The sequence below is a fragment of the Gekko japonicus genome, unplaced genomic scaffold (genome assembly GCF_001447785.1).
Source record: "Gekko japonicus isolate JY-2015 unplaced genomic scaffold, Gekko_japonicus_V1.1 scaffold822, whole genome shotgun sequence".
Lineage (NCBI taxonomy): Eukaryota > Metazoa > Chordata > Lepidosauria > Squamata > Gekkonidae > Gekko > Gekko japonicus.
In genome coordinates, this window is record NW_015159737.1 from 336,607 (window position 1) to 359,548 (window position 22,942).

A 22,942-nucleotide genomic window follows, 5' to 3' on the forward strand; every position below is an offset into this window, starting at 1 on the left:
CTGCTGCATATCACACCTAATCCAATCATGCCTGCTATTGCTGTTAGGCATCTGAAATAATTTATAAAGTTTATATCTCAGGTACCTTATGTTACATTTTATAGCATGCATGGCACAGCCCAACACATTTTGTGAGATCCGGCCCTCATAACAAATGTGTTCAACAACTCTGTTCTAGATATTTAATATTTTGAGACTCATGTTTCTATGCTTCATTTAACCCAGTGGCTTGCAAATCCAGCCATTTATTTTGGGAATTTAGCATGGGTTCCTCAAACAGAAGATGGTACTAGTAATGGTACAGAAGATGTCATGCAAGGACAGTTCAGCCACTGCCTATAGTCTGTAACTATAAGGGAGCACTGGATGAGTTTCAGTGCTGCAACCATGCATCCCAAAAAGAAAAAAAACGGGTGCCCCACAACATTCCCAAGAATCTCTGCATATGATTTTCATGGCAATCACACCAAAGTTCTTCTGCAAACCAACTCATATGGAAATTGTTATGGAGAAATTTTGAAAAATGCACCTTAGACTTTCTCGTGTACACTTAAAAGCTTTCACTAGGGCAGTCTACTAGAAAAGTGTGGGGTAGCTCTGCCTCACATAATCCCCATTTGAGACACCCTAGCCTCATAACTGTTCCCTGGAAGGCCAGATCCTGAAATTGAAACTCATATACTTTGGCCACCAAATGAGAAGGGAGCACTCACTGGAGAAGACCCTGATGCTGGGAAAGATTGAAGGTCAAAGAAGACGGGGACGGCAAAGGATGAGATGATTAGGCAGTGTCATCGATGCAACGAACATGAAATTGAGCAAGCTTCAGAGAACGGCAGAAGACAGGAAGGCCTGGCGTGATCTGGTCCATGGGGTTGCGAAGAGTCGGACTCGACTGTGCGACTGAACAACAAAAGCCTCATAAGCTAAAGATAAACATTCTTCTGATCACAAAATCAGAAGAGTTGATTTTGAAAGTATGGCTTCATTAGTCAACAAGCAGCCAAATTATACAAATGCAGTAGCTAAGCCAAACACAGGGTGTATATTTAGATGGCATTCAGCCAGTGCCTAGCCAAATGGCGGATGTGCTTCAATCAGCAATAAGATCCACCTCCCAATTTTGGCAGAAGGCAGCGAAGTAGAGAACAAGCAGTCATCACACTTTCAGTGACCCAATTGTTTATATAAAGAATATGATCCGCTCAAGGCAGATGAAACCATCTCATCCAATCCCATCTCATTAGCACATGTAAGGAATTCGACGATGGCCCCACCCCAGCAGAGCTAAAATTGGGTTTGAAAGGAAGCAGGCAAGTCTTTGAAGTGTTTAGTCATCTAACTTGAGTCATGATACATTAAATTGCTGTAGTCTTCCTCACATCTACCTATGTGAACACGCAACACAATCACATTACAGAAGTCAGAAACTTCCAGGACAATAAATGACATTACATTCCAATTTAATAGCTAGATTTCAGATTTCCCCCCCCAGTGCATTTAGATTGGTTACTGTATAGATAGATTTAGACTGGGTTTCAATTGGATTGATCACTGGATGCTGTATAGGATAGTACTAGAAATCTGGTGCAGCTAAAGCACAGAAGACTCTTATGGAACTTTAGAAAGCAGATGTTCTTAAGACCAGAGATATGTTGACCATCCCTCATTTTGATTGTGATGAGCACCCTTGAATGATTGTGGGGTTTTTTTTCCAGTTTTCTAAATGTTACAAAAATGTCCAGAATTGGACTGTAAATACTTGGTGTGGTCTCGCAACACCCTCCCCAGCCTCTCTGCATCTGTGTGCCAAAAAATACCAAAGAACATTTTTGAATAAAACTCGTATTCTGACAAAAGGGAAAAAATAATATTGATTGTCAGTCAGAGATGATCTAGATACAAATAAAAAATGGAAAGAAAGGAAACAGTTACTGCATAATTTCCCATTTAATTCAGTGGGAGATATTTCCAAGAAACCATGTATAGGATTGGGGGAAATTGCACAATTCAACACCACATGCTACACTTATCTATAAATAGATGCAATTGATATTAATGGGACTTACTTTTGATCACACATGCTTGGACTGGGGTGCAACCTATTGTAATGGGTCACCCATCATTTGTTGGATTGTACCACCATGTTTTACTGGATTGTATGGTCATTCACAAGAGACTATTGTTCCTTCATCAATCAGTGAATTCTCATATTAGGGGCAACCATGTAACTTTTTAAGCAACACTTGGCTCATGCAGACGTTTTGACAATTACTTTAAGATAAACTCAGGTTAAGTACAAAGGGCAGATCAGTCTGTACTTTACAGTGTTGAATTCTTTCATCTGCTGGTTTGCCTGCAGCTGAAGAGCCTCTATAAATGGTGGATAAAAATAGAAATAAAATAAAGCCAGCTTGGATTTTGAATTCTCAGAACACTCATCTATGTTCTGAAACACTTTTCTATTGGTAACAGAAAAAGATTATGAGGTGAATCCTGAGTCATGGTCTTTCTGGACATTAGAAACCATACAATTTGTTATTTAAGAATGTATGTGGTAGGTTTAATAATGCTTCCCTTCATCCCAACCACACAATGTTTTCTGTTTCAAAATTTTGATTGGAGAAAGGAACTACACGATTTACAGTGTACCCACCACTGATGCTTTTGATAATTTAGGCCCTTTACCTTCTCATAGTATATTCACAGTTGTGGTAGGGCTTTTGCCCATGCTCCAGGACATGTAGGAGGATCACATATGGTGGCTCCTCCTCATGCTAATAATAGAAGTACCAGTGGTACTTGTATGAAGGAAACATAATGGGGTTCCTTCAAAAAGGCCCCAGAGGATTTTCATCTCCACAAAGCTCATTTGAGGAAGAGGATACATTGTTTCAACACATCTGCTAGTGCTTCTTTTCACACTGGTCACTTGCCAGTCTTTGCATCCGACAGGAATTATAGAAAGAGCAGCACAGACTAAGATCTATGAATGGTTAACGCTGTACAGTGAATGTAGGAGTATCCTGCATGTGTGTCACTTTCTGTACTCTTAGAAGCTTAGGGCAGCTGCCACATGAATATGCACAAGATCATCTTTCCTTGACCATAGCCGAGTTCAGACTGGCAGTTTGAAGCGGGAGGGAGTCGTGGCAAAAAAGAGCCGGAACAAACTGTTCTGGGTTTTCCTGTTCACACTGCAGCGACTGATGTGGGCGCATACCAGGAGGAGGCGCAAGGAAGCATTCACACTGTTGGCCCGGAGGCACGTCAGTAAGGCGCGGCTTTCTTTTTGGCAATCTAGAGATATGAGCTTATGCGCATAAGTGCATAAGCACATAAGAAAAATGGCATTCACATTTTGTTGGTGCGAGATGGATGTGGAATAATCGCGCTTTCCAGGGTTTGCTACCACTTTCACTAGGTATCTTTTAAACTCGGGAGTGAAGCGTTACAAGATGGGTTGAGTACGGGTGGGGAACACCAGACAGATGTGCCTGTGTGAATGGCCCCTTTAATACAGTTGTGGAACATTTCTGAAATGTGCCTATATCGGGGCAAACTGCCTGTCCCACTTCTGGGGTTCCGGGACAAAACCCAAACACCCCAGGGACCTCGATGACCACCAACTCACCCAGGAGACCCACAGACCAGGAACGGCTTGCAACGCCAGACCCCATCAGCACCGCCGGGGCAAAACGGCCTGGGCCAGTCTGACCACAGAGCGAAGAGTCTTGAGGAGCAGCAGGAGAGGCCGACAGCACCCGGGAGAAGCTGACGGTGAACACACAAACGCACAAAAACCCGCACAGCATCATCTTTTAAGACTTTGAAAAGCTCAGCTTGGATACCATCACCTCCACTACCTTTGTTGTTGGGTAATGCTTTCTAAGGCCCATTTGACTTCACACTCCAGGATGTCTAGCTCAAGGTCAGTGATCACACTGTTTTATTTATTTATTCCTTTTATACCCCACCCTCCCCGCAAACAGACTCAGGGCGGCTTACATTAGTCAGTACCCAGTACAAACTGGGTTTCGAAGAGGTAGAGGAACTAGAGATCAAATTGCCAACATTAGCTGGATTATGGAGAAAGCAAGAGAGTACCAGAAAAGCTTCGACTTCTGCTTCATTGACTATGCTAAAGCCTTTGACTGTGTGGATCACAACAAACTATGGCAGGTCCTTAAAGAGATGGGAGTACCAGACCACCTCACATGTCTCTTGAGAAACCTGTATAAGGGTCAAGAAGCGACAGCTAGAACCAGATATGGAACAACTGATTGGTTTAGCACGACAAGGATGTATATTGTCACCTTGCTTGTTTAATATATATGCAGAGTACATCATGCGAAATGCTGGCCTGGATGAATCACAAGTGGGAATTAAAATTGCTGGGGAAAAGATCAACAATCTCAGATATGCAGACAATACCACTCTAATGGCAGAAAGTGAAGAGGACCTCAAGAGCCTCTTGCTCAGGGTAAAAGAGGAGAGCGCAAAAGAGGGCTTGAAGCTCAACATCAAAAAAACTAAGACCATGGCATCCGGCCCCATCACTCCTTGGCAAATAGAAGGGGAAGTCGTGGAAGTAGTGACAGACTTCACATTCCTGGGATCCCAGATCACCGCAGACTGTGACTGCAGCCATGAAATTAAAAGACGCCTGCTCCTTGGGAGGAAAGCGATGGCAAACCTAAACAGCATGATCAAATCAGTCAATCCTAAAAGAAATCAACCCTGACTGTTCCCTGGAAGGCCAGATAATGAAACTGAAGCTCAAATACTTTGGCCACCAAATGAGAAGGGAGCACTCACTGGAGAAGACCCTGATGCTGGAAAAGATTGGAGGTCAAAGAAGATGGAGACGGCAAAGGATGAGATGGTTAGACAGTGTCATAGATGCAACAAACATGAAATTGAGCAAACTTCAGAGGACGGCGGAAGACAGGAAGGCCTGGCGTGATCTGGTTCATGGGGTCGCGAAGAGTCGGACTCGACTGTGCGACTGAACAACAACAACCCGGTACCATAGAACCATATACAAAAGTTAAGATATTTTAAACATTTAGAACATCAGATAATCAAACTGCTAATGACCGTTGTAGCTGTCAAGGACATTGAGGTTTTTCTTGTGTAGTTCTTATGTGTATTCTTGCCATCTCTTCCTAATATTTTCTTCTTCTGTTAGGTCCCTACCATTTTTGTCCTTTATTATGGCCACCTTTGCATGGAACGCTCCCTTGATTTCTCCGATTTCCCTTGATTTCTCTAGTCCTTCCCATTCTATTGTTTTCCTCTATTACTTTGCATTGTTCATTCAGGAAAGCCTCCTTATCTCTCCTTGCTGTTCTCTGGAAATCTGCATTCAGTTGGGTAAATCTTTCCTTTTCACCTTTGCCTTTCACATTCCTTCTTTCCTCTGCTATTTGTAAAGCTTAAACTTACAGCCACTTTGCTTTCTTGCATTTCTTTTTCTTTGGGGTGGTGCTGATTGCTGCCTTCTGTACAATGTCATGCACCTCCATCCATAGTTCTTCAGGCACTCTATCTATCAAATCTAGTCCCTTAAACCTATTCTTCACCTCCACTGTATATTCATCAGGGATGTGATCTAGGTCAAACCTGAATGGCTTAGTGGGTTTTCCAACTTTCTTCAGTTGAAGCCTGAATTTTGCAATGTGTAGCTCATTATCTGAGCCACAGTCAGCTCCTGGTCTTGTTTTTACTGACTTCTCCATCTTTGACTGCAAATGACATTGTCAATCTGATTTCGTTGTTGCCCATCTGGTGCTGTCCATATGTAGAGTCGCCTCTTAAGTTGTTGGAAGAGGGTTTTGCTATGACCAGCGTGTTCTCTTGACAAAACTCTGTTAGCCTTTGCCTTGCTTAATTTTGTTCTCCAAGGTCAAACTTGTCTGTTCTTCCAGTTACCTTTTGACTTCCTACTTTAGCATTCCAGTCCCCTATGATGATGAGGACATCTTTTTTTGGTGTTAGTTCTAGGAGGTGTTGTAGGTCTTCATAGAACCATTACTGCCCTTTTCACTCTCTTGTTACCTATAAAGGCCACACCAGTTTTTCTATGGGATTCTTGGCCACAGTAGTAAATATAATATTCTTCTGGGTTACATTTGTCCATTCCCATCCACTTTAGTTCACTGATCCCCAAGATTCTCCCTTGTTGTTGTTCAGTCGCACAGTCGAGTCCGACTCTTCGCGACCCCATGGACCAGCTCCCGCCAGGCCCTCCTGTCTTCTGCTGTCCTCTGAAGTTGGCTCAATTTCATGTTCGTTGCGTCGATGACACTGTCCAACCATCTCATCCTTTGCCGTCCCCGTCTTCTTTGACCTTCAATCTTTCCCAGCATCAGGGTCTTCTCCAGTGAGTGCTCCCTTCTCATTTGGTGGCCAAAGTATTTGAGCTTCGGTTTCATTATCTGGCCTTCCAGGGAACAGTCAGGGTTGATTTCTTTTAGGATTGACTGATTTGATCTTCTTGCAGTCCAAGGGACTCTCAAGAGTCTTCTCCAGCAACGTAGTTCAAAAGAATCTATTCTTCGGCGCTCGGCCTTCCTTATAGTCCAACTCTCGCAGCCATACGTGACTACTGGGAATACCATTGCTTTGACCATGCGGCCTACATGCATTCAAACCCAGCATTAGCATGCTTATAGGGGTCATAGCTGATTGTCATTACAGGATGTTTTGACAAAATTCATATTATGGTTGGGAAGTAGCTTTGTGAATCCTCCTAAAGAAAAGAAGCTATGTGGGCTGATGATCACTGATAGCAAGTTCAGTTGGACTGATCATGCTGTGGAAAATATGATCTATGAATCATTATGACTGAAAAAGACAGATGCTCTTTCCTCTTTCAGGAAACTATTTTTCCATTTCAGCTCTCTTTTGACTGAATATCTGTCCTTTAATTATAATTATGGGTCTGGGGCTTTACCTTTTAATATTTTCACATTGGTCCGATCCACCATGTGCATGATACTAGCATTAGCTATGTCAAAACAGGATCCTGTTATTTTTGTTTATTGCATATTACATTACAATCCTGTGGTCCTGCCAATCAGAGGTGTGTTACGGATCTGCTTCGGGCCCCAGTTCAAAGGGGTGTCATCTTCAAAGCCATAGATCATCTGGGACAACTCATCAGTTGAGGTCATCCTTGGAGGCCCTGCTTTGTGTACTCGCACCTTCTGAAGTAAAGAGGATCAACATAAGAGAGGAAGCTCTAGAGCCAGAAATGAAATTTCTCCCCTACTCTGTTTGCCTGACACCAACAGTGCCATCTTAAGCAGAGTTACACCTTTTCAAAAGCCCATTGATTGAATGGACTCAGGAGTGTGTAACTTTTCTTAGGAGGGCATTTACAATTTTGGCACCACTCACTGAAGTTTTGCTTCATGTATGTCTTAGTTGGCCTACCTGGATATTTTACCATTCATATCCATATTTTAATGTGCTTTGCTATATTTTCCAGTTTTAATACGTGAATAACTTTACTGCCAATTTCCTTTGCTGAATTATTATTGCAGAAGTATTCTGATGCTGAAGACTGGTTTAATTATTGATGTTTATGAATTACGTATGTATGCTTCTGCAACCTGAATAATAGAATCATATAATAGAATCATAGAGTTTAAAGAGGCCATACAGACTATCTAGTCCAGCCCCCTGCCCAATGCAGGACCAGCCTAAAGCATCTCTGACAAATATTCATCCAGCCTCTTCTTAAAATCTGCCAGTGAAGGGGAGCTTACCACCTCCCTAGGCAGCTGATTCCACCTTTAAACCACTCTGACCGTGAAAAAGTTTTTCCTAATATCCAGCTGATACCTTTCCGCATGTAATTTAAATCCATTGCTTTGAGTCCTATCCTCTGCTACTAACTGGAACAGCTCCTTGCTCTCCTCCAAATGACAGCCTTTCAAATATTTAAAGAGAGCAATCATGTCCCCCCTCAATCTCCTCTTCTCCAAATGAAAAATTCCCAAGGTCCTTAGCCTTTCCTCATAGGGCTCAGTCTCCAGACCCCTGATCCTCCTCCTCACTCTCTTCTGCACCCTCTCGGTTTTGTCCACATCCTTTTTGAAGTGAGGCCTCCAGAACTGCACACAGTACTCAAGGTGTGGCCTGACCAAGTGTCCCAAGGACGGGACTCGCCCCCCCCCAGGACCGGAATCGCTGAGCCCAGCACGGAGCCAGGAAGACGGGACCTGAGACTTACCCATGCAGCGTGGCGGGTTGGGGGGAGCGGAGGAGCTGGCGCCGGGGGGAAGGACGGGAGGTGAGAGGCTACAGGCCTGGCGCGAGAGCACACCCACGCAGCAGAGCTCCGCGGCTGGGAGCTAGGAGGGACAGGAGAGGGGCCACACCCAGGGGAGAGCGTCCCAAGCTTTGTAAGGGGGCAGAGCCAGGAGCGGAGGAGGGCCCGGGAAGGAGCAGGGCACGCTGGGATGAATGCTGGGGAAATAAAAGGGGGAGGAAGGAGGAGGCCGGGGATGACTCCTGGATGCCAAGTAGTCTAAAGAGACGAGAGGCAGCATCCAGCAGGGAAGGGTGAAAGGAATGGTGAGTTAACCTTCCCCACCCTCCAGGGGTCAAGGAGAAAGGAGGGCTGTTCAAATTGGCTGGAGTTGGCGGACTTGGGAGCTCGAGTGAAGAGGACAGCGAAGGGTCGTCCTCGAGTTCCTGTGACACCAAGGCAGTATACAGAGGGGCTATGACCTCCTGCAATTTCGATGCTATGGCCCTTGTAATACAACCCAAGACTGAATTTGCCTTTTTGCCACCGCATCACACTGACTGCTCATATTTAGTTTACAGTCTACCCTTACCCCAAGATCTATTTCGCATAAACTGCTCCCCAGAAATGTATCCCCCATCCAGAATTTGTGCTTGACATTTTTGTGCCCCAGATGTAATACTGTGCATTTATGTTTGTTGAATTTTATCCTGTTTGCAACTGCCCACTTCTCCAGAGTATTCCAGGTAGTAGATCTGCTAACCCTGTGAAACATGGAGCATGCAGAATGCGTACCACTTGCTGGAGTGCTTGCAAGTGACTGAAAGAGAAACTTGCATGAGATTGTGGCTTTTCTTCCATTATTAAATTTTTGCTGAGCATATAAAAAAAGCTGCAATCTTGCACAAGTCCCATTCTCTAATGTCACACTGTTCATACAAGCAGACCATTTATTTGGACAGGGTTTTTGCAATAATTTATTTTTCATGTAACTATACAGATACATTGGTGTGAGAAGAATGTAACCTCCTTTTACAAAACAAACAAACCCCACTCATATATAGCAAAGGTCACTGCTAATTTGCCCTTCTAAGAAAACTGGACTTTAAAAAGCTGAACTTAGGAGACTTCGTATAGCAACTATCACAAAAATAAATAGCAATGCTAGCTTGATCTGTATTTTCATGCTTGTTGTAGGGTAGCTTCCAGTGATACCAGGGGGTGTGACATATGCAAATCAGTTATGCTAATGAGTTATGCTATTGAGCTCCTGCACCTCTTTTTCTGCAAAAAGACCCCTGGTACCTCCCCTTATCTCTACCCATATACTTTCCACGGGGCTGTCAACCACATTCCGTTCGCGGGGAGCCTGTTCGCGGGGAGGGCGGGGTATAAATATAATAAATAAATAAATAAATAAAAATTCTCCAGAACTTCCTGACAATCTAGCCCTCTCTTCACATACAGCACCACTCCGCCTCCTCTTCTACCCTTCTGGTTTTTCTTGAACAACTCATATCCATCCACTCCCACATTCCAGTCATGAGAATCATCCCACCAAGTCTCAGTGATTCCTATTATATCGTAGCCCTCCGTTTGCAAGAGAATCTCAAGCTTTTCCTTCTTATTACCCATACTACAGGCATTGGTATATAGGCACTTGTAGCCTTGTACCTTTGTTTAACCTGTCCTACCCAGGTGGGCCCCCACTATTTTCACTTCTTCATTGAAGTCCCCATGTTGATTGGCCCCTTCCCCTTGCGGCTTCAGTTTAAAGCTCTCCTGATTAAGCTCTCCAGGTTCTTTCCAAACATTTTCTTCCCTGACCTTGAGAGGTGAAGCTTGCTTTATTGATTGCTTATGATTTTACTGCCATTGTCCTTATGATGGTTTACTTGCTTTTATAGGAATTATGGTACATTAACTCAATAAAGATCAGGATGGAATTGTTCAGTGGTACTCTACAATTCTTTTTAGGATATTTGCAGGGTTTTGTTCCAAAATGCAGCCACCAAAGCTACAATTACAAGGTAAGATGGATGCAATAGGAGAGGGGCATCATCATCATATCTCTTTACATCATTTCCCCATTGAGAACTGGGGTATCCATAACTTTTCCCCAGTTAGAACAACTTGGGGTGGGAATTTTCAAAAGGAAAATGCAAAAGAACAAAAGATCGAAAGTGAAATCTTAAGAAAGTTCACCTGGGAGTAAGCCCCATTAAATAGACCAAAGTAGGAGTCTGAGTTGACCCACTTAAGGTTGCTCTGTAAGCCCCTTTCTCCACATTCGTGATTCCCTTTCAAATTGCAGCTCCAGCATCAGCATTTTGTAAAATACAAAAACATCCTTTAAAAGAATCTTCCGTGGTTCTGTCTGGTCCCACTGATTTCAAAGAAACTTGCGACAACAGCATGTGGTACTGCAGCTACACAGATCTGAGTATCATCATGTTCAGTCAAGCAATCAAAGGTGAGTCTGGATAGGGAGAGAAGGAAATACAAATTTGTTAATGAATTAGCTAGACTGACTTTCTCCAACCACAGGCCAACTGCCCTGTGAGAAAACCAAGACAGAGAGGGAGGTGATCAAAAACACCCTCATGCACGTTGAAAAGTACTGAGACTTACTAGTGATTTCAACTCTCATACTTTATTTCAGCTCAGAACAAGACAAGAGTACCCAGCTCGCAGGCTGGTATATATGTGCACAAACCCCACTCCCCAAACACACAAGTGATTGGCTATTTACAGTGGCCAAGAGTTCCATAGGCTCTCAGCCAGGAGCCTAGCCTGCCGATAGGTGCCGGCTAGGATCCGCTTGTCCCATTGTTACTGAGAGCGAAGCTCGGTCGCTTCACCTCACCGCGTGGCGAAATAGCCGCGCACACGGTCTGATATGGATACATACACCCCTCCCCCCTTGGTCCAAAAGACACCCACACACATAGTCCTGCAGGTAGGAAGGGGCTTTACAGGTTCTTGTAGAGCAGCAAGGTGCGGGAACTAGGGCAGAAGGTGACACTGGAGCACTTGGCTGCGAGATGGGCGGTGTGGGCGGTTGGGGTGCTGGTAGCGCTGTTTCTCGGGGCCCGGTAGTGCGGTCGGCAGGGGCTTCGATGGAAACCTCACTTTGCTGGGCCAGGTCGTCCGGTAGCTGAGGCGGAGTGGGAGTCTCTGGGGTGTCTGGGTCCTCGTAGACCTCAGGGTCGCGTGGCAGTACCCGTCACCACAGCTGATCGATGTGGCGGTGAAGTATCTGGTCGTCTTTGCTGGAGACGTTGTAGAACCTGGGTCCCCGGACACTTACCACCCAGGCCGGAATCCATGATGGGCCTTGCGCACAGTTCCGGGTGTAGACCGGGTCCTCGGGGAAAAAACCTCTGGCCACCTCAGATGACACCGTGGCTGGTTCCTCTTCCGATGCTTGATACGGATGGAGGCGGTCCAGCCGGGTCGTTAGGCACCGTCCTAACAGGAGTTCCGCTGGGCTGTGTCCCATCATGGTGTGGGGTGTCATTCTCTGGCCAAAGAGAATGCGGCCAGCTTGTAGTCCCAGTCCTTGCTGTCCAGGCGACGGAGCGCCTCCTTGGTCATCCGCACCATGGCCTGGATGGCAGCTCTCAAGGAAGTGTACGGTACCGGAATGACCTCGAGCCATTTGCTGTACGTGTCCACGAGTATAAAGAATATTTGACCCTGGAACGGCCTCGCGAAGTCCAAGTGGCGCCGAGACCAGGGCTTGTGCGAGGACTCCCAGGCTCTAGCGGGAGCCCAGGGAGGCTCGGGCCGGGATTTTTGGCAGGGCTGACACCTCTTGACCCGGTCCTTGATGTCCCAATCCAGCCCTGGCCACCAGACATAACTTCTGGCCAAAGCTTTCATCTGGACCACCCCGGGATATGTCTCATGGAGCGCCGTGAGGACTCTTTTCCATAAAGGGGTGGGATTACCTCTCTGTCTCCCCACATCACACAGCCTTTGTGAGCCAACAGCTCATCCTTGTGGGATGCAAAAGCTGTAAAGTCCGCCCACCAGAGCACGACCAAGAACTCAGATGACAACAACATTACCATCCATTGCCATCTTTGTCACAGCCCAGGCCTGAGCCAAGCAGATCTTGCTGTGCTCTCAGCACTATACGGGCCACTTGGCTCAGCTTGTTGTTGGCCACCAGTGGCCTTCTAAGGCAGCAACCCATGGGAAGATTTGCCAGTAGGGCCAGTCCACCTCTGGGTAGGAATAGGTGTACTGGCACCACATGAAGCTGTCATACTGAATCAGACTTTCAAGGTCTATCAGACTCTCAGTCTGTCAAGGTCAATATTTATGACTGTCAGCAGCTCTCCAGGACCTCAGGCAGAGGTCTATCACATGACCTACTACTTTCACATCACCTACTATTACAAGGGATTGAGCCAGGGACCTTCTACATGTAATGCAGGTGGTCTGTCACTGAATCAAAGTCCCTCCTGCTTCAAGTATAAACATTTACTGGTTTATCTGTTTTATGTTTTCTTGTTTTCATTTGCTGTAACTTAAGCATTTAAAGTACACGAAAATAATAATTTCCCCTCTGCTACTGCTATCTTTCCGAAATGGCAGTAGTGGCTAGACATCCTGTAGAGTACTGCAATGACAGAAGTTCTTATATTACACACAAAGTAAGGCAATCAGGCTAAAGGTGAAGGGGCAAGACAGAAGTTAATGAATGAGTACAAAGGATAGTTAAGATAAAAGTTAACTGATAGCCAAGGGTGAGGCTGTGGTCATCAAGGAATCAATTATTGTGTAAGGCTCCAAATGGAAATCTTCTCTGAGTCATTGCTTTTACTGCCTGCCTCACATCCTTCCCAGAAGATCGATCTGACTGTTTTGGCGTGTATATTTATGTAGTCTAGTCATTTCTTGCTTTTCCATCCCCACATCACTTGGTGCAACTTACAAACTATTTTGCATCTAGCACTAATTAAGTTTGCAGCATCTCCTGTAATCCATTTTAAGGCTTTTACTCAAGGCAGACTTCAGGTTTTTCTCCTCATATCCTAGAAAATTTTATTCACTGATCTCCTCCCTTCTTTTTAGTAATAAACAAGTGGGGACCCGCAAGAAACTTGTGGGGTGGTTATCCCATTCCTCCTACCTTTGCTTCCTCCCCTGTCCCCCTCCCTTTCTCACACTCTTTCTCTCTTCTGCTCCTCCTTTTCTTACTCTTTGTCTCTCCTCTAGACTTTCATCAGGTACACAGCTCCAGAGGTGTACCTAGTATATTTGACATCCAGAGCAGATAATTTTTTAACACGCCTTCCTCTTTACAACAAAATTGTCCAGGTCAAGGCTCAAGTGGACTTACTCCTGATGAACTCTGTGGGGCTTATGCTCAAGTAAGCACGTGTGGAGAGGTGTACTTCCAGTATGAGCCTGCCCTGGTCTCCAACACCTGTGCTCTTTCTTGGGGGAGAGGCTCCATGAAAGCCCCCTCCTTGCTCCGGTTCCCTTCCCTGGGATGATGAAGCTGTCAGTGTTGCCCAAGCCTGCCCTGGGACACATGGGTAGGGTGTGATCCCCTTACATGAGAGTAGCCCCATACGCTTCAGTACATCTACTCTGGTGTGAAGCAAGGAGTGGGGATGGAATCTAGAGCATTCAAAGTAGCCAGAATATTGCTCTCTCTCCCACACTCCCTTCCCCCACTGAGGCTTGTGATTAATATGTGTATCTGTATAGTCTTTCTCTGCATTCTTCTGGTAAATATCTCAACAGTTGGTTTTTAAGGAATTGGAGTTGCAGAATTATTCTTTTTCCAAGGTCACCTTAAAATTGAATCTGAGTCAGCTTCTTGTATAAGCAGAGCTACACGAGCTGCTGTCGGGCTTCCCAATGGGACTGTTTGTTTCAGTGAAGGCACCCTCCAGCACTGGAACATTTCAGAGCTGGCATGCAAATAAATATAAAAAATAGTTCACCATCCAAACCTGCCCTTTCTGGGTGAGTTTTGAGCAGCAATCCACAAGGGGGGGAGGAGTCCAGATTCCGAGCAAGAGTATATCTTGCAAATTCATTCCACAATTGGGGGGGGGGGATGAGAAAAACTAGTTTAGGGAAGAATGGGGGGGGGGAAATGAGAAAAGACCAGGACCACATGGAGATGTTAACGGAGTTGTCTGGATGCAAGAAAAAAAACCCAGTAACATCAGGGAATGAAAATGGAACATTAAGACAATCTGGAAAGCACTTGTATGTGTTTGTATGCATAACTTTTAATGGCTGCGGTCACACAGCCAGGAAAATGCGGGGGGAAAGTGTAGCTGTTTGCCCCGGGGAAAACTAAAGCGTGGTTGGGCAATCAGACCTCCCGTGGAGGTCCCGTGGAGATTCCATGGAGGTCCCGTGGTTAGGGAGAGGTGCGGATCACACAGAAGTGGGGCCTCGGGGCAAAGAAGCGGGGGCGACGCACGAGGGAAGGCAAGGAGGGGGCTGCCAGAGACAGCTGGCCAAGCGGCGCTGGGGAGAGGAGGGGCCAGCTGGCGACTGGGTGGTGTGGCATCGTGTCGGGCTCGGCGTTTTCCCCACCAGTGAGGCAGGCAGGGGGTGGGCAGTAGTTCTGGAAGGGCAACAGTCCGGGGAGCCGGCTGGTGGGGCGCGCGAAGAGGGCAAAGCAGCATGGCTCAGCCCCCTCCGCCCTGACCGCCCCTTCCCCAAGGAGACTTCCTAATCTGCCACCGCGCCCCCCTCTTCTGGGCTTCATCTCAGCCGCTGTATCGGCTGCCTTGTCCCCTTTCCCCCTATTTGTCGCTCGCCTCAAGCCGTGCGCTCTTTGTGGCTTTCTTCAGGCTGCTCTCCTCTTCTCTGCACGACTTAAGTTGTGTGGGTTGTTTTTTTTATTAAACTAACGTTTGCGCATGCTCCGTTGGGTGCTTTTGCGCATCCGTGGAGACTTGGAAAAAAAACAACACCTTTTAGCTAGGGGACATGGGCGGGCGCCGGAACTACCTCCGGAAACGCGATCAGACGCCCGCCCTTTGTCCCGCGGTTTCCGGAAACTAGTACCTCCGAGGTACTAGTTTTTTACTCCGCTGTTTTGGCGTTTAGCCACGGGTTAGCCACGGGAGCTCTACACTTGCCAGATGTTGCCATGTGATCGCACCAGGAAACTCCGCCTCTCTTCCGTCTCTGTAGCGTGGCTTATGCTCCGTGTGACCGCAGCCTAAGATTAGAATGTTATGGCAGTGTCCAACAATTAATATTTAAAAAATATAGCATTCTCTTTATGTATTGAAGTCGGTTCAGTAAAAAAAAAAAATCTGGATCCCTTATTGTTTAAATTGGCAACAAGTCTTCCATTGTCTAGCTATACTCCACTCAAAATGATTGCATTGTAGACCACTTCAGAACCCAGCCCTTAGGAAGAGAATGTCCTGTAAATCATATCCTTTTCTTCCTCTATGTTTTCTTTATGACTAAATAAACAAAATATAATTTTAAAATGAAAGAAACAAAATGATTTTAATAAAAAAGTGATATTATTCATGTTGGAAGATTTGCAGGAAAAGAATGCCTCTGCAACACATTGCAAACACATCGCAGTGGCTGTGGCACCTTGGTTCCCAAAAAGTCCCTGCTGGGAAAAGGCAAGCAGCATTCATTGTTCTGACAAGCCAAATGTGTCATCAGGGAAGACTAATGTATATTTTTCTGGCCTGTGAAAATGCCCTGTATTCTGCTCTTAGTAGCATCTGCTCGAGGCACAAGGTAAGCCACAGAAAAGAAGAGAGATGATGCAGCAAGCAGTATTCGTCCCATTGTTTAGATTACACTTTTAGAAATACTTGTTTAAAATAGGAAAATTCTGAACATAAGATCTCCCCACCCCATGGTTTTTCTTAGGTGTCCTCTCATTCTTTTATACTCTGCTCAATGTAATGATCTTGTGAGATCTTCTGTTTCCTCAGGGCCGTCATTTCTGGTCTTCTGCTTGGGTTTCTGCCCATGCTTGGAAGCCACAGCCCTTTTCACATCTCTCTTGACTTGCTCCTTTTCTTTCTTCAGTGAAAAAGCTTGCATCGCATCAATGTCTATACATTCTTAAACTGGTCTGGTTTGTGGCTCAGAATCTATGTCGCCATAATTTCTTTGTTTTTAATTCTCCCATAGTTTTCATATTCATTCTTTACACTTTCTATTATATCAGTCTATCTTGGATAAGGCATCATCTTTTAAAAAAGAAATCATATAGCACCCAGTAATTTCAGGTATTTATAAATGAAATGTTATGCTGCATCCCACCCCCCTTACCAACCATTTATGCGTAGAGAACTGGCTAATCCTATTACCTAAATTGGAAGATGGATGATTTCAAAATAACCTGATCACATATGGGGAATGATGGAAACAAATATTGACGAGAATTTAAGCAGGAGGCACATCTGAAATGAATCACTGCAAAACTGAACATGTGTAGGTGGAGCTGGCCAACAGGGATATTGTAGTTTTGTTGGTTGTTTTTTTTAAAATATGAAACTCTAGGAAACAAATAAGTAGAATGAGATAAATGTCAGCTCAGCAGAAAAAAATATTCTTTTTGTAAAAGTGAACGTTAACATTTCTATATCCAAAGGAAAAAGTGGAATTAAGAGGTTGTGTATTTAAGAGGGACAAGATATCCTTGGTATACTTTGGCAGTACGTTTACCGTAATGTGTACAGCCAGGAATGCAGAATGCTGGAGGCAGAAGCTCAAGTAAGACAGAAATGGAGCCAGTGGGATGAAAAGCAGGGCAGATCCAGTAGAATACCAAGCAATGCAAGCAGACAGACTTAGAGACTAGGGTGCAGGCAACAAAGCTGGGCAGTGCAGCACCCAGAACCCACCTGGCGAGCCTTACAGTCAAGCTGAGAATCAGGTTCTTGCCCAAGACAAACTCAGAGCTTTCTGATGGGCTGAAAGGATGCCCGAACCTGGGAGGTTAACTCAACTGTTTCAGCTTTCTCCCTGCAGCTTCAAGGTGCTCACCCCGAGAAGCGGTGAAACTGGAGAGCAAGGCCATGCTGGCTCCAGACATTCTTGACAATAAGCTTTTTTCCAATGTTTCAATGTTCATTTGACTTAAAAGGGATTTGCTAGCCTCCTTGACAAATAAAAGAGCAAAGTAGAAAATAAAACTGTAATTGCATGTAAAGATATTTCTTATATTCTTCTTCTTTAGCTATGGGGAGATAATGATAGCAGACACAATAAGCAGTATTTAAACAAGAATAAACTCCCTGTGATGCAATGCAGGGTTTCACATTCCTGTTGTTTTCCTTTTTTCTCTCTGTATTTTTTCCTGTCTAAAATCTGCAGTGTGACCCAGTTTAATTTTTTACCTTAAATTTCACGAGTGATGTCAGCAGTGAGAAGGCACTCATATTTGTTAGGATCAGTCACTAGGGAAACAGTTAAAGGAGATTCTTATTGGTGCTTGGATATAAAGCTGAAGGAGTTAAAACTGCTGCCATGGAGTTTTGGGCTTGGGTGTCACCAATATGCTGACGACACCCAGCTGTGTGTGCTTTTGGACGGCCACCCCCAAAAAATCTGACCATAGGTTTGGAGACCATGGTGGGATGGTTAAAAAAGAGCAGGTTGAAACTGAATCTGGCAATTCTGTGGCTGGGGGGGGGCTTCAGGGCTTGGGTTCAGTTTACTGGCTCTTGATGGGGCACCATTGGCACCGGTGCAGTGCGTCAGGAGCCTGGGTGTGATCCTGGATGCCTCCCTTAATATGGAGGCCCAGGTGACACATACAGCCAGACTGGCATTTTTCCATCTGTGCCAAGCCTGGCAGCTGGCCCCTTTTCTGTTGCACTCCGACCTGGCCACAGTAATCCATGCGACAGTCGCCTCCATGCTAAACTACTGTAACTCACTCTATGCTGGCCTGCCCTTGAGACTGACACAGAAGCTCCAACTGATCCAGAATGTGGCAGCGTGTGTTCTAACAGGAACATTGCAGACTCCGCATATTCGACATGGTGCTGCGTCAGCTGCACTGGCTTCCAGTGGATCACTGAGTCAAGTTCACAATTCTGCTTCTGACCTTTAAGGCCTTGAGTGGTCTGGGACTGATGTATCTGTGGGACTGCCTCCTCCATTACGCCCGGGAGAGCATTACACTCTTCACAGAACAAATTGCTGGTGGTCCCCGACCCTAGAGATACCTGGCTGTCCTCAACCAGGGCCAGGGTCTTTTCGGCCCTGTCCCTGACCTGGTGGAACTTTCTGCCAAATAACATCAGGGCCCTGCAGGACCTTATGCAATTCCGCAGGGCCTGTGTTAAATACTGGGTTCAAGACGCATTGCAGTGAACAGCTATACTTTATTTAGTGATTTCAGGAACAAGACTGAAGCCCCAGGCCAACAACCCTGTTTCAATAGCATGCAATAAACCACACCCAAACACACCCCACTCCCAACTATAGGCTATTTACATAACAAAAGTTTCTCATTGGTCACTTCCAGAGTCCTTGTGGGCTATTGTTCTAGAGCTCCAAGCTCAGCCAGTCTCTTATATATAGTCCTGATACATAACAGCCTGCAAGGCAGAGATGTTCTGCCAGGCATTTGGTTGAGGACAGCGGTGGTTTATTTCATAGCTGGCACCCTACCTGGATCCCTGTTCCTTGTGGAGTTTATTCCCTCCCCGTGCTTCCAAAGCACTCACAGACCAGATATGAGAGGGGAACTGAACATTTTTTCACCACTTGCTTTTAATTATTGTATCATATTCTGGACACGGTTTTCTGTTTTTATGGTTTTAAAATTTGTACATTGCCTACAGCCCCACAACTGTAGGGATTAGGTGATTAAAAATGTAACATAATAAATAAATAAATAAATGGGAATGTATTAACAGTGCCATCCAATGCAAGGTTATTCCTCATATCCCACGTACCTGATTCAAGCCTACTAAGGCTGTAAAAAGGAAAAGCAATGCACAGACATGTATATCAATGTGTGGCTCACTATCTATAGCACTGTTTTGCTTCCAAATTGTCTGTTATACAGGCGCGAAGAATAGATTCTTTTGAACTATGGTGCTGGAGAAGACTCTTGAGAGCCCCTTGGACTGTAAGGAGATCAAATCAGTCAATCCTAAAAGAAATCAACCCTGACTGTTCCCTGGAAGGCCAGATAATGAAACTGAAGCTCAAATACTTTGGCCACCAAATGAGAAGGGAGCACTCACTGGAGAAGACCCTGATGCTGGAAAAGATTGAAGGTCAAAGAAGATGGAGACGGCAAAGGATGAGATGGTTAGACAGTGTCATAGATGCAACAAACATGAAATTGAGCAAACTTCAGAGGACGGCGGAAGACAGGAAGGCCTGGCGTGATCTGGTCCATGGGGTCGCGAAGAGTCAGACTCGACTGTGCGACTGAACAACAATATTAAAACAATTAAGAATATAAGCAGGAAAGAAGGACTATAAAGGAACATCAAATGAAACAGAAAGGTCTTTCTCCACTAGTAGAATATGGCAATAAATAGGGACAGATGTATCTCCCTGGGAAAGGAATTCCACATTTTGGTGCCACAACCAGAAAGGCCCTTTTATCAGGTTGCCAGCCATCTACCCTCAGATGATGGGCCAGTTGCAACATTTTTTAATTTTTCTCATTGCATATAATTTGGATTTTGTCCCTTTAAATACTAAAAGCTATTTTAGAGTCTGTTTCAGATAAACATTTATACACACCTATGTCCTGCAGTTCAAATACAAATGCAGTAAATTAAATACAAATATAAACTATTTGTTGATGTAAGTTGTAGCAAAAAACAAAAATTGGTCTGGGGAACATGTATTTGACTTGCTGAATGGATTTGGAGCGATTAAAGGAAAATGTGTTAAAGGTCAGGGGGGTTAATGTCAATCATCGCTATATATTTAGAGAAAAAACATAAACAGGTATGTTCAAATTTCTACTCAGGTCTATTCAATAGGTCGTACTCCAAGGGAAGTGTTTGTAGGATCATACTGTTTGAGTTGTACTCTGTGTGACCAATTTAGCAATAGTTTGATCTAATATTCTTGCTTATTGGTACATAACTTCTACTCTTAAAAACTCTGTGTTAATTATTCCTTTTTTGTGTTTATATTTATGTTCATTTATGCTTTTCTTGTCTTATCTGAGAATGTTCATAGCAGATGGTATGAATTACCGGAATCACAATATACATCCCAAAATGTGGATTTCAGGAAAGTCTGGGATTTGACATATAGAGGACTGTCACTTAAACGTTTTAGTTGATTAATTGCATTAATTTGCATTAAATAATATACAGATTAGTTAAACCTACATTTATTTGTATATGAATAAAACCATTATTCTAAAGCAACAGTGCTTAAATGTTTTTGGAAAATGCAAATTATCAAAGCCCAAGAGCTGCTGATAGCAATGTAGTGTAGTATAGAATACTCCAGACAACATTACTGAATGCTCTCAATGTGTCATAAGTGCGAAAAATGTTGATCACCACTGATGTAAAAGTACTTTGAATACATCTGGGGAATATTTGGAATTTGGGGGAGCTCCTCAGTTTTAGTCTGTTCTTTATACTTCTATAAAATACATGCATGCATATATCATAATTTGATCATATTTGCCTAATTCCCAGAGGCTTTATACTTCCTTGAATTTAGTCCTTCAGAGAGCTTTACTTTCAAGTGAGATAAATTAAGTTCTTGTGAATTATGAGTTTGGGTATTCTACCGCTCAATTGGTTTTCACATTTTTAATAAAATTCACTCATTTTTCCCAACAGAAAAATTGAAAATGAGTCTTCATAAAATCTACTGCCCTCTGGATAATTTGATCTTATAGAATTTCACTATTTCAAAAGAAAAGACATCAGCAAAAGGAATTAGCTCCAGAAAATGCAACCATTCTATGTGGCCATAATCAGTTTCTTTTATGGCCTCTTGTCCCACAGCTCTTATTTTTATGTGTAAGTGACTAGATAAAGATCATTTTCTTACTTCTACAGATGCCCTTCCTCTGAAGCAACTGCTGGAAAGCTGTTCTTGCCTTCAGATTCAGGTTCATTACACAATGAGAAATTGGAGATAAATCCTTGAAAGATGGCAATTCTTTCTCAAAGGTTCCAACAACCACTACAGGAGACCTAAAGCAATCTTCTTATTTGTTTGTGATTTCCTGTGCCTTGACCAAGAAAGCTACCAAATCCCAAATGTACTACGCTACTATCAAATGGCCCAACCAGGAGAAAAACAAGAAAATTAAGCATTTGCCTGGCTTCAAGACTAACTTACATAATAAGATCCTGTTATTCCTTGTCAAAGGATGATGAAGAGAGCACATGGGACTGAGTCAATATGCAAGCAACTGGTTTAACTTTCAAGCAAGCCCTGCTGAAAAAAAGTACTAGTTCCTTGTCATCAAACACATATACAATTGTGAGTACGCTGCTGGCTTCTGCCATAGACCTGTCAGGGAGGTGACAAGTTATCATGTTTCCTGCAGGCTGAAGCCTACTTATAAGCCTCCTTAATCATCATTTATGCAGGCTCTGGTTCCCTGCTCAATAGGGCTGGTTACATTCCATGGAATATGTTCATCCCATGCCCTGCTGAGTCCCTTTACCAGATCTGTTGGGCCGTAGCAATCCAACTAACCAAGGAAGAACTTCCAAATTTGAACCGTGATTTAAATAGGTTTCTGAGCAGCTACTCAAGAACTTCCATATTATACCTCAATAAAGATAGCAAAAATTCTTCAGTTACTGCTAAAATGACTCAGTGAGCAACTATTTTGATGCTGCCTTTGAAGACTTTGGCTCTAATAACTGTACCCATTAACATGGATGTAAGCCCCATTGGTTTCAATCAGCATTAGCAACCAGGGGAAAGATTGTAACTCTTCTGCCAATAACATAATCTACATCAAAGCCAAGCAACGTTCTGTTTTTTAAAAGTTCTTTACTTTTTTAACAATTTATCTAATTCGTCTTACAAACATTAAGGAACTAAATCAGTGTGCAGGGCAAGATATTAATGAGATCTTTGCTGTCCATCCTTGTTGGGGTAAGAGAGGTTGGCTTTTGGGATATTAGTCTATACTTTTTGAATGCCAGTGTTTGTGATGGGAAAGCTGTGTTGAATGTAATAAGGATGGCCAAGCTCTGGGCAGTGTCACCCATCAGGGAAGAGATGATGTTATATACTGAGATTGAGGCAGCGTTTCCAAAACAGTGATTTCTTTATTCAGCTCAGAACACAGCAACACAGCAACCATACTAAAAAACGATGCAATTTTATACATTTTGAACCAGGGAAAATCACACCCCCTAGCACAGTAATGGCCAATTACAATTGAGAGCTTAGAACCAATGGGATTTGTTCCCGCTGAAGTTCAGAGTCTTTCCGGATTGGTCTGTTACACAACAGCGACCAATCCGACTGCAGGGTTTAGAATACCTGAGAGTCAATGGAGCTTGTGCCTGAAGCTCCGGTGTAGGTTACATAGCATAACACATAAGCAAATACATAACAGATGAGCTATCATATTCTCTACAGGCTGGAGCCTCCCAGAGCTGTGAAATCCAGATAGAGCAAAAAGAAGGCAGCAATCCAGTATGGAACTGAAGAAAGATGAGCCGTCTAGCCAGTGGCAGATGAAAT